The sequence below is a fragment of the Haliotis rufescens genome, unplaced genomic scaffold (genome assembly GCF_023055435.1).
Source record: "Haliotis rufescens isolate VD_foot unplaced genomic scaffold, xgHalRufe1.0.p SCAF_29, whole genome shotgun sequence".
Classification (NCBI taxonomy): Eukaryota; Metazoa; Mollusca; class Gastropoda; order Lepetellida; family Haliotidae; genus Haliotis; species Haliotis rufescens.
In genome coordinates, this window is record NW_025963990.1 from 1 (window position 1) to 12,500 (window position 12,500).

Sequence of the window (12,500 nt, forward strand, 5' to 3'; positions counted from 1 at the left end):
CAAGTAACTAAATGCAAGGAGAGTGAGTGAGTGAGTGAGTTTGGTTTTACGCCGCTTTTAGCAATATTCCAGCAATATCACGGCGGGGGACACCAGAAATGGGCTTCACACATTGTACCCATGTCGGGAATCGAACCCGGGCCTTCTGCTTGACGAGCGAACGCTTTAACCACTAGGCTACCCGACCGCCCCTAAATGCGAGGAGAAATACGTTGAACATAGCTAAGGTTTTGAGTGGAGTGTTGGGTTTTGCAAGTTTTGAATATTTGAGAAGTTCATATAATTCCTAAAACGCAATTTCAGTATACAAATCTTGTATCTACAGTCATCCAATCAATAAATTTTCCTAGTCACAATAATCAATCTGATCCTATGTCACCGGACAACGGCACGCCAGAAGGCAGCATAAAAAAACCCAACCTTGTTTAACACCATGATCAATGAACTATTTCATCATGTCAGCTCTCCTACCCAATCTTCTTCATTCGCTGATGACAGAGCAATATGGGTAAAACAGAGATATTTCACATATCCGAGAAAAAAATCCGGTCACTACTGGACGGAAAAGGTAGATGGTACAATAAATAGGAATTCACCTTTTGAAGTAAAAAACTGTGGGATATACCCCGTCTCTCCATAAAAGGCAAATGTATCAAATTCGAAAATGTCATGTAGAGATCCAGGGACACGTCTCCTCTCGTATACTGTATACTGTGTCCTGCGTCCTGTCAGACAAGAGGCAGATCATCTACATAAAAGCATCCAAGCTTATAAAGCATGAGGGTCGGTCGGGTAGCCTAGTGGTTAAAGCGTTCGCTCGTCACGCCGAAGACCCGGGTTCGATTCCCGACAAGGGTACAATGTGTGAAGCCCATTTCTGGTGTCCCCCGCCGTGATATTGCTGGTATATTGCTAAAAGCGGCGTAAAACTATACCCACTCACTAACTATAAAGCATGAAGCCGAGAACAACATCTTCAATTTGAGACCCGACATTTTCCAGATTGACTTTGAAGTGGAAGCTGCTAGTGCTGCTACATCTGTGTTTGATGGTGTTCAGATCCGGGGATGCTACTTTCACTACGCAAGGCATTATGGAGGAGGATACGACATCTGGGACTGGAGAACATGGATATTTGGATCTACCCTTTATCTTGTGCCGCTGGATCAAGTGAACAATTTTTGGGTAGACGCCATCAGTGAGAGTCCCGAGAGGGAGACCCGCGTTATATTCATGGACTAAGTCACGTCAACACAGATTGAAGGCGCATGGCACAAACTGACTTGGAATTACTTTGCTATCAAGGACACAGAATCAACAACAACATTGAAGACTGGCACAAGTAGATTAATTCCCTGACCACCTGCAATCCCGACATCTTTGTCTTTGACTGCGTCGAACTTAAGAGGGAACAGTCTACCACGTATGTGATACTGGTACAGCATAGAGGGAACCGTGGTAAACTTCCTAGACGCAGACAGTATGTTTTTGTTTGTTTTGTTTGTTTGCTGTTTAACGCCGCACTCAGCAATATTCAAGCTATATGACGGCGGTCTGTAAATAATCGAGTCTGGACCAGACAATCCAGTGATTGACACCATGAGCATCGATCCACGCAATTGGGATCGATGACATGCATCAACCAAGTCAGCGAGCCTGACCACCCGATCCCGTTAGTCGCCTCTTACGACAAGCATAGTCACCTTTTACGGCAAGCATGAGTTGCTGAAGACCTATTCTACCTCGGATCTTCACAGGTCCAGACAGTATGTGGCAGAGGATGAGGACAAACTTTCGAGCAATGAAGTATATCTTATGTTCTATACTGGTAGAGCTGCACATCTTCTAGAGGAGTACATGATGCTTGACTTTAAAAATCTTATGTTTGTCTGAGTCTGAAGTGTCTGTGTTCAATAATTGTTGACAACCTTATTCTAGTGGATACATGCTGCATAATATTTGTTGACTACCTTTTAACTCACGTATAAGTGCTAAGATAGCTAAATAAATTATGCAAAAAACGTGTCTTATTGTTTTAATTGTGAGCACCCTAAACGTAAAATGACGACTTTGTATAACCGGCAAAGTCATTCATCCTTGGGGGCGGTCGGGTAGCCTAGTGGTTAATGCGTTCGCTCGTCACGCCGAAGACCCGGTTTCGATTCCCGACATGGGTACAATGCGCGAGGCCCATTACTGGTGTCCCCCGCCGTGATATTGCTGGAATATTGCTAAAAGCGGCGTAAAACCATACTCACTCAACCACTCACCCATTCATCCTTGACAATACCTGGGTTTCCTAAATGCAACTGTTTACCTGTTTTTTAGAAGTTAAACGAAGCAGACTGGCAATATGTACAATGCCACGCGCATACTGCATCTGGATGAAGATATTTTGTTTATCCTAAACACTAAACCATAATCCATACACGCACATACTTCATGTGGTCAACACATTCCGCCGTCCTCCGCTCTGTTACACGTGTTTGTTGCATGTGGTTCAAATACTGTATTCCGCTGGTCATACGTCCTAATCCGCGCATATTACATATGGTTGAGAGACGGTGGAGACCATCCATAAATCCGGTACATCAAATCCCTCGATCACCGACGTCAGCTACAATGGTTCACCAGATGTCGTTAAAAGATACACTTATCTCAATATAAAATATATGAAACCAATCTTAAATTTCCGAATGATACCGTTTTCTCAATATAAAGCACATTTTACCATACCATTTCCCGGAAGTATCATGAAATGCTTTCGTGTAAATGTCGCAATACATAATGTTGATTTTCTGATTAAAGATGGATAAGATTGTTTCTCAAGCTGGTGTATTCAACCAATATGATAATCAGATAATTTTGCAATAAATGGACGTACATTACCCACAGATATATGTTGTACCACAATAGATGCACGTACATTACATACAGATATATGTTGTACAAGAATAAATGCACGTACATTACCCACAGATATATGTTGTACAACAATAAATGCACGTACATTACCAGCAGATATATGTTGTACAAGAATAAATGCACGTACATTACATACAGATATATGTTGTACAACAATAAATGCACGTACATTACCAACAGATATATGTTGTACAAGAATAAATGCACGTACATTACATACAGATATATGTTGTGCAACAATAAATGCACGTACATTACCAGCAGATATATGTTGTACCACAATAAATGCACGTATATTACCCACAGATATGTGTTGTACCACAATAAATGCAGGTACATTACCAACAGATATATGTTGTACCACAATAAATGCACGTACATTACCAACAGATATATGTTGTACTACAATAAATGCACGTACATTACCAACAGATATATGTTGTACCACAATAAATGCACGTATATTACCCACAGATATGTGTTGTACCACAATAAATGCAGGTACATTACCAACAGATATATGTTGTACCACAATAAATGCACGTACATTACCCACAGATATATGTTGTACCACAAAAAATGCACGTACATTACCAACAGATATATGTTGTACCACAATAAATGCACGTACATTACCAACAGATATATGTTGTACCACAATAAATGCACGTACATTACCAACAGATATATGTTGCACCACAATAAATGCACGTACATTACATACAGATATATGTTGTACCACAATAAATGCACGTACATTACATACAGATATATGTTGCACCACAATAAATGCACGTACATTACATACAGATATATGTTGTACCACAATAAATGCACGTACATTACCCACAGATATATGTTGTACCACAATAAATGCACGTACATTACCCACAGATATATGTAATACCACAATAAATGCACGTACATTACATACAGATATATGTTGTACCACAATAAATGCACGTACATTACCCACAGATATATGTAATACCACAATAAATGCACGTTCATTACCTGTGGGTAATGTACGTGCATTTATTGTGGTACAACATATATCTGAATGTAATGTACGTGCATTTATTGTGGTATTACATATATCTGTGGGTAATGTACGTGCATTTATTGTGGTATTACATATATCTGTGGGTAATGTACGTGCATTTATTGTAGTAGAACATATATCTGTATGTAATGTACGTGCATTTATTGTGGTGCAACATATATCTGTATGTAATGTACGTGCATTTATTGTGATGCAACACATATCTGTTGGTAATGTACGCGCATTTATTGTGGTGCAACACATATCTGTTGGTAATGTACGCGCATCTAGTGTGGTACAACATATATCTGTATGTAATGTACGTGCATTCATTCCGGTACAACATATATCTGTGGGTAATGTACGTGCATTTATTGTGGTACAACATATATCTGTGGGTTATGTACGTGCATTTATTGTGGTACAACATATATCTGTGGGTAATGTACGTGCATTTATTGTGGTATTACATATATCTGTTGGTAATGTACCTGCATTTATTGTAGTACAACATATATCTGTTGGTAATGTACGTGCATTTATTGTAGTACAACATATATCTGTATGTAATGTACGTGCATTTATTGTGGTATAACATATATCTGTTGGTAATGTACGTGCATCTAGTGTGGTACAACATATATCTGTTGGTAATGTACGTGCATTTATTGTGGTACAACATATATCTGTATGTAATGTACGTGCATTTATTGTGGTACAACATATATCTGTTGGTAATGTACGTGCATTTATTGTGGTGCAACATATATCTGTTGGTAATGTACGTGCATTTATTGTGGTACAACATATATCTGTATGTAATGTACGTGCATTTATTGTAGTACAACATATATCTGTATGTAATGTACGTGCATTTATTGTGGTACAACATATATCTGAATGTAATGTACGTGCATTTATTGTAGTACAACATATATCTGTATGTAATGTACGTGTATTTATTGTGGTATAACAAATATCTGTATGTAATATACGTGCATTTATTGTAGTACAACATATATCTGAATGTAATGTACGTGCATTTATTGTAGTACAACATATATCTGTATGTAATGTACGTGCATCTATTGTGGTACAACATATATCTGTGGGTAATGTACGTGCATTTATTGTGGTACAACATATATCTGTTGGTAATGTACGTGCATTTATTGTAGTACAACATATATCTGTATGTAATGTACGTGCATTTATTGTGGTGCAACATATATCTGTTGGTAATGTACGTGCATTTATTGTGGTATAACATATATCTGTTGGTAATGTACGTGCATCTAGTGTGGTACAACATATATCTGTATATATATGTTTTACCACAATAAATGCACGTACATTACATACAGATATATGTTGTACCACAATAAATGCACGTACATTACCTACAGATATATGTTATACCACAATAAATGCACGTACATTACCAATGGATATATGTTGTACAACAATAAATGCACGTACATTACCAACAGATATATGTTGCACCACAATAAATGCACGTACATTACATACAGATATATGTTGTACTACAATAAATGCACGTACATTACCAACAGATATATGTTGTACCACAATAAATGCACGTACATTACATACAGATATATGTTGTACTACAATAAATGCACGTACATTACCAACAGATATATGTTGTACTACAATAAATGCAGGTACATTACCAACAGATATATGTAATACCACAATAAATGCACGTACATTACCCACAGATATATGTTGTACCACAATAAATGCACGTACATAACCCACAGATATATGTTGTACCACAATAAATGCACGTACATTACCCACAGATATATGTTGTACCACAATAAATGCACGTACATTACATACAGATATATGTTGTACCACAATAAATGCACGTACATTACATACAGATATATGTTGTACCACAATAAATGCACGTACATTACATACAGATATATGTTGTACCACAATAAATGCACGTACATTACATACAGATATAGGTTGTACCACAATAAATGCACGTACATTACATACAGATATATGTTGTACCACAATAAATGCACGTACATTACCCACAGATATGTGTTGTACCACAATAAATGCACGTACATTACCCACAGATATATGTTGTACCGGAATGAATGCACGTACATTACATACAGATATATGTTGTACCACACTAGATGCGCGTACATTACCAACAGATATGTGTTGTACCACAATAAATGCGAGTACATTACCAACAGATATGTGTTGCACCACAATAAATGCACGTACATTACCAACAGATATGTGTTGCACCACAATAAATGCACGTACATTACATACAGATATATGTTGTACCACAATAAATGCACGTACATTACATACAGATATATGTTGTACCACAATAAATGCACGTACATTACCCACAGATATGTGTTGTACCACAATAAATGCACGTACATTACCCACAGATATATGTTGTACCGGAATGAATGCACGTACATTACATACAGATATATGTTGTACCACACTAGATGCGCGTACATTACCAACAGATATGTGTTGCACCACAATAAATGCGCGTACATTACCAACAGATATGTGTTGCACCACAATAAATGCACGTACATTACATACAGATATATGTTGTACTACAATAAATGCACGTACATTACCAACAGATATGTGTTGTACCACAATAAATGCACGTACATTACCAACAGATATGTGTTGCACCACAATAAATGCACGTACATTACATACAGATATGTGTTGCACCACAATAAATGCGCGTACATTACCCAGTGATATATTTTGCACTGCAATGAATGAGAATATATGTGATCGAAAAAATGCAATGAAAAATAGTTTTCAGCTAGAAATATTACTTTATTCCCCAATTCGTTTAGATTAAGTCACATTAAGGCTGACCTGTCGTGAGGTAACCAAATTGTTGCTATAAGTAGCAATTAGGTAAACAGACGTTATTGCAGTAGTGAGTGAGTGAGTGAGTATTGTTTTACGCCGCTGTTAGCAATAACATCAGAAATGGGCTTCACATTATTGCAGTAACAGCATGGTGTGGCCATGCATCCATACACCACCCGATTCCAGGACACAAACTTTTATTTTAGCTCACTTTAAAATACTTTCTTCTGATTGGTTAAGGAGCAGGTAGTTACTTTCCATGTAGCCCGCTCGCAGCCGATGTACGACTTTCTTATAGGCCACTGAGAAATCAATCGGAACACATCTCGCATAAGTATTCCTGAGTTTCTGAAATGAAACGATGTTTACCGAATGCGTTGGGTAAAGGGAAGTAACTCCGCTTTCGTCTGATAGCTGTCAACATACGTACACTTTGTCCAGGCCTTTATGAATGAATGTCGTTGAGATAAATTCGTTAACAATCGATCCCTCGGGGTATATTATAAGTTGTCAACCGATCTCGAGGGGTATATGGGGTGATGTGACCCTATGTACCCCTAGCGGTCAGGCTGACACACATTGTACCGTATGCCCCGAGGTATCTGTTGAGAACGAATTTGCCTTAGAGTGAGTGAGTATGGTTTTACGCCGCTTTCAGCAATATTCCAGCAATATCACGGCGGGGAACACCAGAAATGGGCTTCACACATTGTACCCATGTCGGGAATCGAACCCGGGTCTTCTGCGTGACGAGCGAACGCTTTAACCACTAGGCTACCCGACCGCCCTACTTGCCTTAAGATAAGGCTTTATTAATCCCAAGGGAAATTCATATTGCACACTTGTTTAGCACTAATATATGAAGAAAAAAGAAATATATGATATTAAAATATGTACATAAGAAAGAAAGACACTTACTTATATACCACGGGTAAAAACATGTAGAGAATTGATCACTATCACAGTGACGACATTGAATGGTATTAAAGTATATGTATTATATTAAACAGCTAATGATTCAGAAGACATACTGGCTGGTATGAATGAGTTCCGGGTCCTGTTTGTTTTGAGCATCGGCATGCGCAGTCGTCGGCCAGGAGGTAGAAATTGGTATTCGGAATGAAGTATATGACAGCTGTCCTTTAGTATCTTACGCGCCTTTTTGACGATTTGCTGTTCATTAATTTCACCGATATGTTGAAATTTGGTACCCTTCCTTTTTCCCAATGCATTCCGATAAACATCGGTTAATTTTCTGAAACAACGATACTTATACCTATGAAGTGTTCAGATTGATTTCTCAGCGGGCTGCATGCAAAATAATTGCAAGCTCTTCAACATATCAGAAGCTGGTATTTTAATGTAAGGTGAGATAAGGTGTGTACCCTGTGTGTGAGGCTATGTGTGTGAAGACTCGGGGTGCATAGGCTCACACACAGGGTACTTCACACCATATGCAGTAAACTACGTTTATAACGAACATGCTTGTAACAAACTGACGGATATAACGAATTTATTTTTAGTCCCGGCCATTTGCTGTATTTATGTTGTATATATGCGTGTAACGAACTACGGTTATAACGAACTAACATTAGAGGTCCCTTTGAGTTCGATATAACCGTAGTTTATTGTACCCCTGGAGATCGGTTGACAACTTACAGTGTAATCGCTGGGCTACCTCCTTATCTTAACATGTTCTTCCCCATCTCTCTCTCCCCATCTATCTCTCCCCACCTCTCTCTCTCCCATCTCTCTCTCCCCATCTATCTCTCCCCATCTCTTTCTCTCCCCATCTCTCTCTCCCATCTCTCTCTCCCATCTCTCTCTCCCATCTCTCTCTCATTTCTCTCTCTCCCATCTCTCTCTCCCCATCTCTCTCCCCCATCGCTCTCTCCCCATCTCTCTCCCCCATCTCTCTCTCCCCATCTCTCTCTCTCCCATCTCTCTCCCATCTCTCTCTCCCATCTCTCTCTCCCCCATCTCTCTCTCCCCATCTCTCTCTCTCCCATCTCTCTCCCATCTCTCTCTCTCCCATCTCTCTCCCATCTCTCTCTCCCATCTCTCTCTCCCCCATCTCTCTCTCCCCCTCTCTCTCTCCCCCTCTCTCTCCCCATCTCTCTCTCTCTCCCATCTCTCTCCCATCTCTCTCTCTCCCCCATCTCTCTCTCTCCCTCTCTCTCTCCCATCTCTCTCTCCCATCTCTCTCTCCCCATCTCTCTCTCCCATCTCTCTCTCCCCATCTCTCTCTCCCCCATCTCTCTCTCCCCATCTCTCTCTCTCCCATCTCTCTCCCATCTCTCTCTCCCATCTCTCTCTCCCCATCTCTCTCTCTCCCATCTCTCTCTCATCTCTCTCTCCCATCTCTCTCTCCCCATCTCTCTCTCTCCCATCTCTCTCCCATCTCTCCCCCATCTCTCTCTCCCCATCTCTCTCTCCCATCTCTCTCTCATCTCTCTCTCCCATCTCTCTCTCCCCCATCTCTCTCTCCCCATCTCTCTCCCCCATCTCTCTCTCCCCCATCTCTCTCTCCCCATCTCTCCCCCATCTCTCTCTCCCATCTCTCTCTCCCCATCTCTCTCCCCAATCTCTCTCTCCCATCTCTCTCCCCCATCTCTCTCTCCCCATCTCTCTCTCCCATCTCTCTCTCCCATCTCTCTCTCCCATCTCTCTCCCCCATCTCTCTCCCCCATCTCTCTCTCCCATCTCTCCCCATCTCTCTCTCCCCATCTCTCTCCCCCATCTCTCTCTCCCATCTCTCTCTCCCCATCTCTCCCCCATCTCTCTCCCCCATCTCTCTCTCCCCATCTCTCTCCCCCATCTCTCTCTCCCATCTCTCTCTCCCATCTCTCCCCCATCTCTCTCTCCCCATCTCTCTCCCCCATCTCTCTCTCCCATCTCTCTCTCCCCATCTCTCCCCCATCTCTCTCCCCCATCTCTCTCTCCCCATCTCTCTCTCCCATCTCTCTCTCCCATCTCTCTCTCCCCATCTCTCCCCCATCTCTCTCCCCCATCTCTCTCTCCCATCTCTCTCCCCCATCTCTCTCTCCCCATCTCTCTCCCCCATCTCTCTCTCCCATCTCTCTCTCTCCCCATCTCTCCCCATCTCTCTCTCTCCCATCTCTCTCTCATCTCTCTCTCCCATCTCTCTCTCCCCATCTCTCTCTCTCCCATCTCTCTCCCATCTCTCTCCCATCTCTCTCTCCCCATCTCTCTCTCCCATCTCTCTCCCCATCTCTCTCTCCCATCTCTCTCTCCCCCATCTCTCTCTCCCCATCTCTCTCCCCCATCTCTCTCTCTCCCCATCTCTCTCTCCCATCTCTCTCTCCCCATCTATCTCTCCCCATCTCTCTCTCTCCCCATCTCTCTCTCCCCATCTATCTCTCCCCATCTCTCTCTCCCATCTCTCTCTCATTTCTCTCTCTCCCATCTCTCTCTCCCCATCTCTCTCCCCCATCTCTCTCTCCCCATCTCTCTCCCCCATCTCTCTCTCCCATCTCTCTCTCCCCATCTCTCCCCCATCTCTCTCCCCCATCTCTCTCTCCCCATCTCTCTCCCCCATCTCTCTCTCCCATCTCTCTCTCCCCATCTCTCCCCCATCTCTCTCCCCCATCTCTCTCTCCCATCTCTCTCCCCCATCTCTCTCTCCCCATCTCTCTCCCCATCTCTCTCTCCCATCTCTCTCTCTCCCCATCTCTCCCCCATCTCTCTCCCCATCTCTCTCTCCCATCTCTCTCCCCCATCTCTCTCCCCCATCTCTCTCCCCCATCTCTCTCTCCCCATCTCTCCCCCATCTCTCTCCCCCATCTCTCCCCATCTCTCCCCCATCTCTCTCCCCATCTCTCTCTCCCCATCTCTCCCCCATCTCTCTCCCCCATCTCTCCCCATCTCTCCCCATCTCTCTCCCCATCTCTCTCCCCATCTCTCCCCATCTCTCTCTCATCTCTCTCTCTCCCATCTCTCTCCCCATCTCTCTCTCATCTCTCTCTCTCCCCATCTCTCTCTCCCATCTCTCTCTCATCTCTCTCTCCCATCTCTCTCCCCATCTCTCTCTCTCATCTCTCTCTCTCCCCATCTCTCTCTCTCTCTCATCTCTCTCTCCCCCATCTTTCTCCCATCTCTCTCTCCCCCATCTTTCTCTCCCCATCTCTCTCTCTCTCCGCATCTCTCTGTCTCTCTCTCTTCCATCTCTCTCTCTCTCCTCATCTCTCTCTCTCTCTTTTGAGCGACACTGCATTCACCATGCTCGCTAGTGCCATACAACACCCTGGGCTGGAGCTTGTGTGTGTACATGTTTAAAAAAGGAAGCCATCGATCAATATCCAAAGGCTGGATGATATAAAGTAACACGAGGTCTAACTACGTCACAATAGAATTTTCTTTCTCTACATAACACCAGTGTTACAACTATCAGTTAGGACTCATATGAAGCAAACAACCATGAGGCTAAAAATAGAACGACAATGTAAGCCTTGATTCTTAGACAATTTAATTAAAATCAGATATTTTAGTTTGATAATATTCTTCTGTGCGAGAAGATGTGAGGACATTTCAATCTGTCATACTCAGACTAACAGCGTCCAAACTCTCGGTACGAGTGAGCGAAGCATTCAAACTAGCTGATCTAACTTTTGTATCTCGAAAACTTATTTAATCAAAGAATTCCGAATGCAAAAGCATTAAGCCGCGCTGTCACATTGTATTTATTTTTATGAATCCTGTCGTTTCTGAGCGCCACGGCAGCTACACCTACTGGAGTAAACTATCAAAGGTATATATTGTGTTTTGTGTCGGTTTCGAAAGTTCCGAAACGAGGTTGTAAAGAAATATGGCCGAACCATTTCATATAGTTCCATCTATTTGCTTTAAGAACTCACGCTGCTTTCCTGTAGATTGGGAAGTCAAAGTTCGTTCCATGACCATAATAATTTACAAAATCCAATGTGTTAAATTGACAAAAAAGATATTGTAAGAGTCGTGAGAGCGTCACGAACGTGTCAATATAGATAAATTAAAAACGGATTCACGGACTGATATTCTTTCTTGGGATACATCATTCGGGAAACTACAATGGCTTCATGAGCTTCATGACAAGACTGGAATATGGTTGGCTGTCATAAGTGAAAACAAATTTCATTAAGAACGGATCTAAACGGAATTTTAACATAAATGCGAGTATTGTACATACGACCTCTGTGAACTAGAGGCTGAAGTGGTCATCTGAAACACGTTCGGCCATTTCCCGTTATAACGAGTGAGTGAGTGAGTATGGTTTTACGCCGCTTTTAGCAATATTCCAGCACGGCGGGGGACACCAGAAATGGGCTTCACACATTGTACTCATATTGGGAATCGAACCCGGGTCTTCTGCGTGACGAGCCATGTTCATGTTCGTGGAGCGATGTTCATGATATCAATCATTTGTAAGTCTGGTCCTGACTCGAAACTTTACAGGCCGCCGTCATATAGCTGGAATATTGCCGAGCGCGGCGTTAAACAACAAACAAACAAACAAACAAACAAACAAAGAAGGACATATTACCTTCCCTGACGGGTATCTCGGAACAGATTTCCGCTACCCATGTCGTAAGAACGACCAGGATGGTTTTGAGTCATCGTTGAA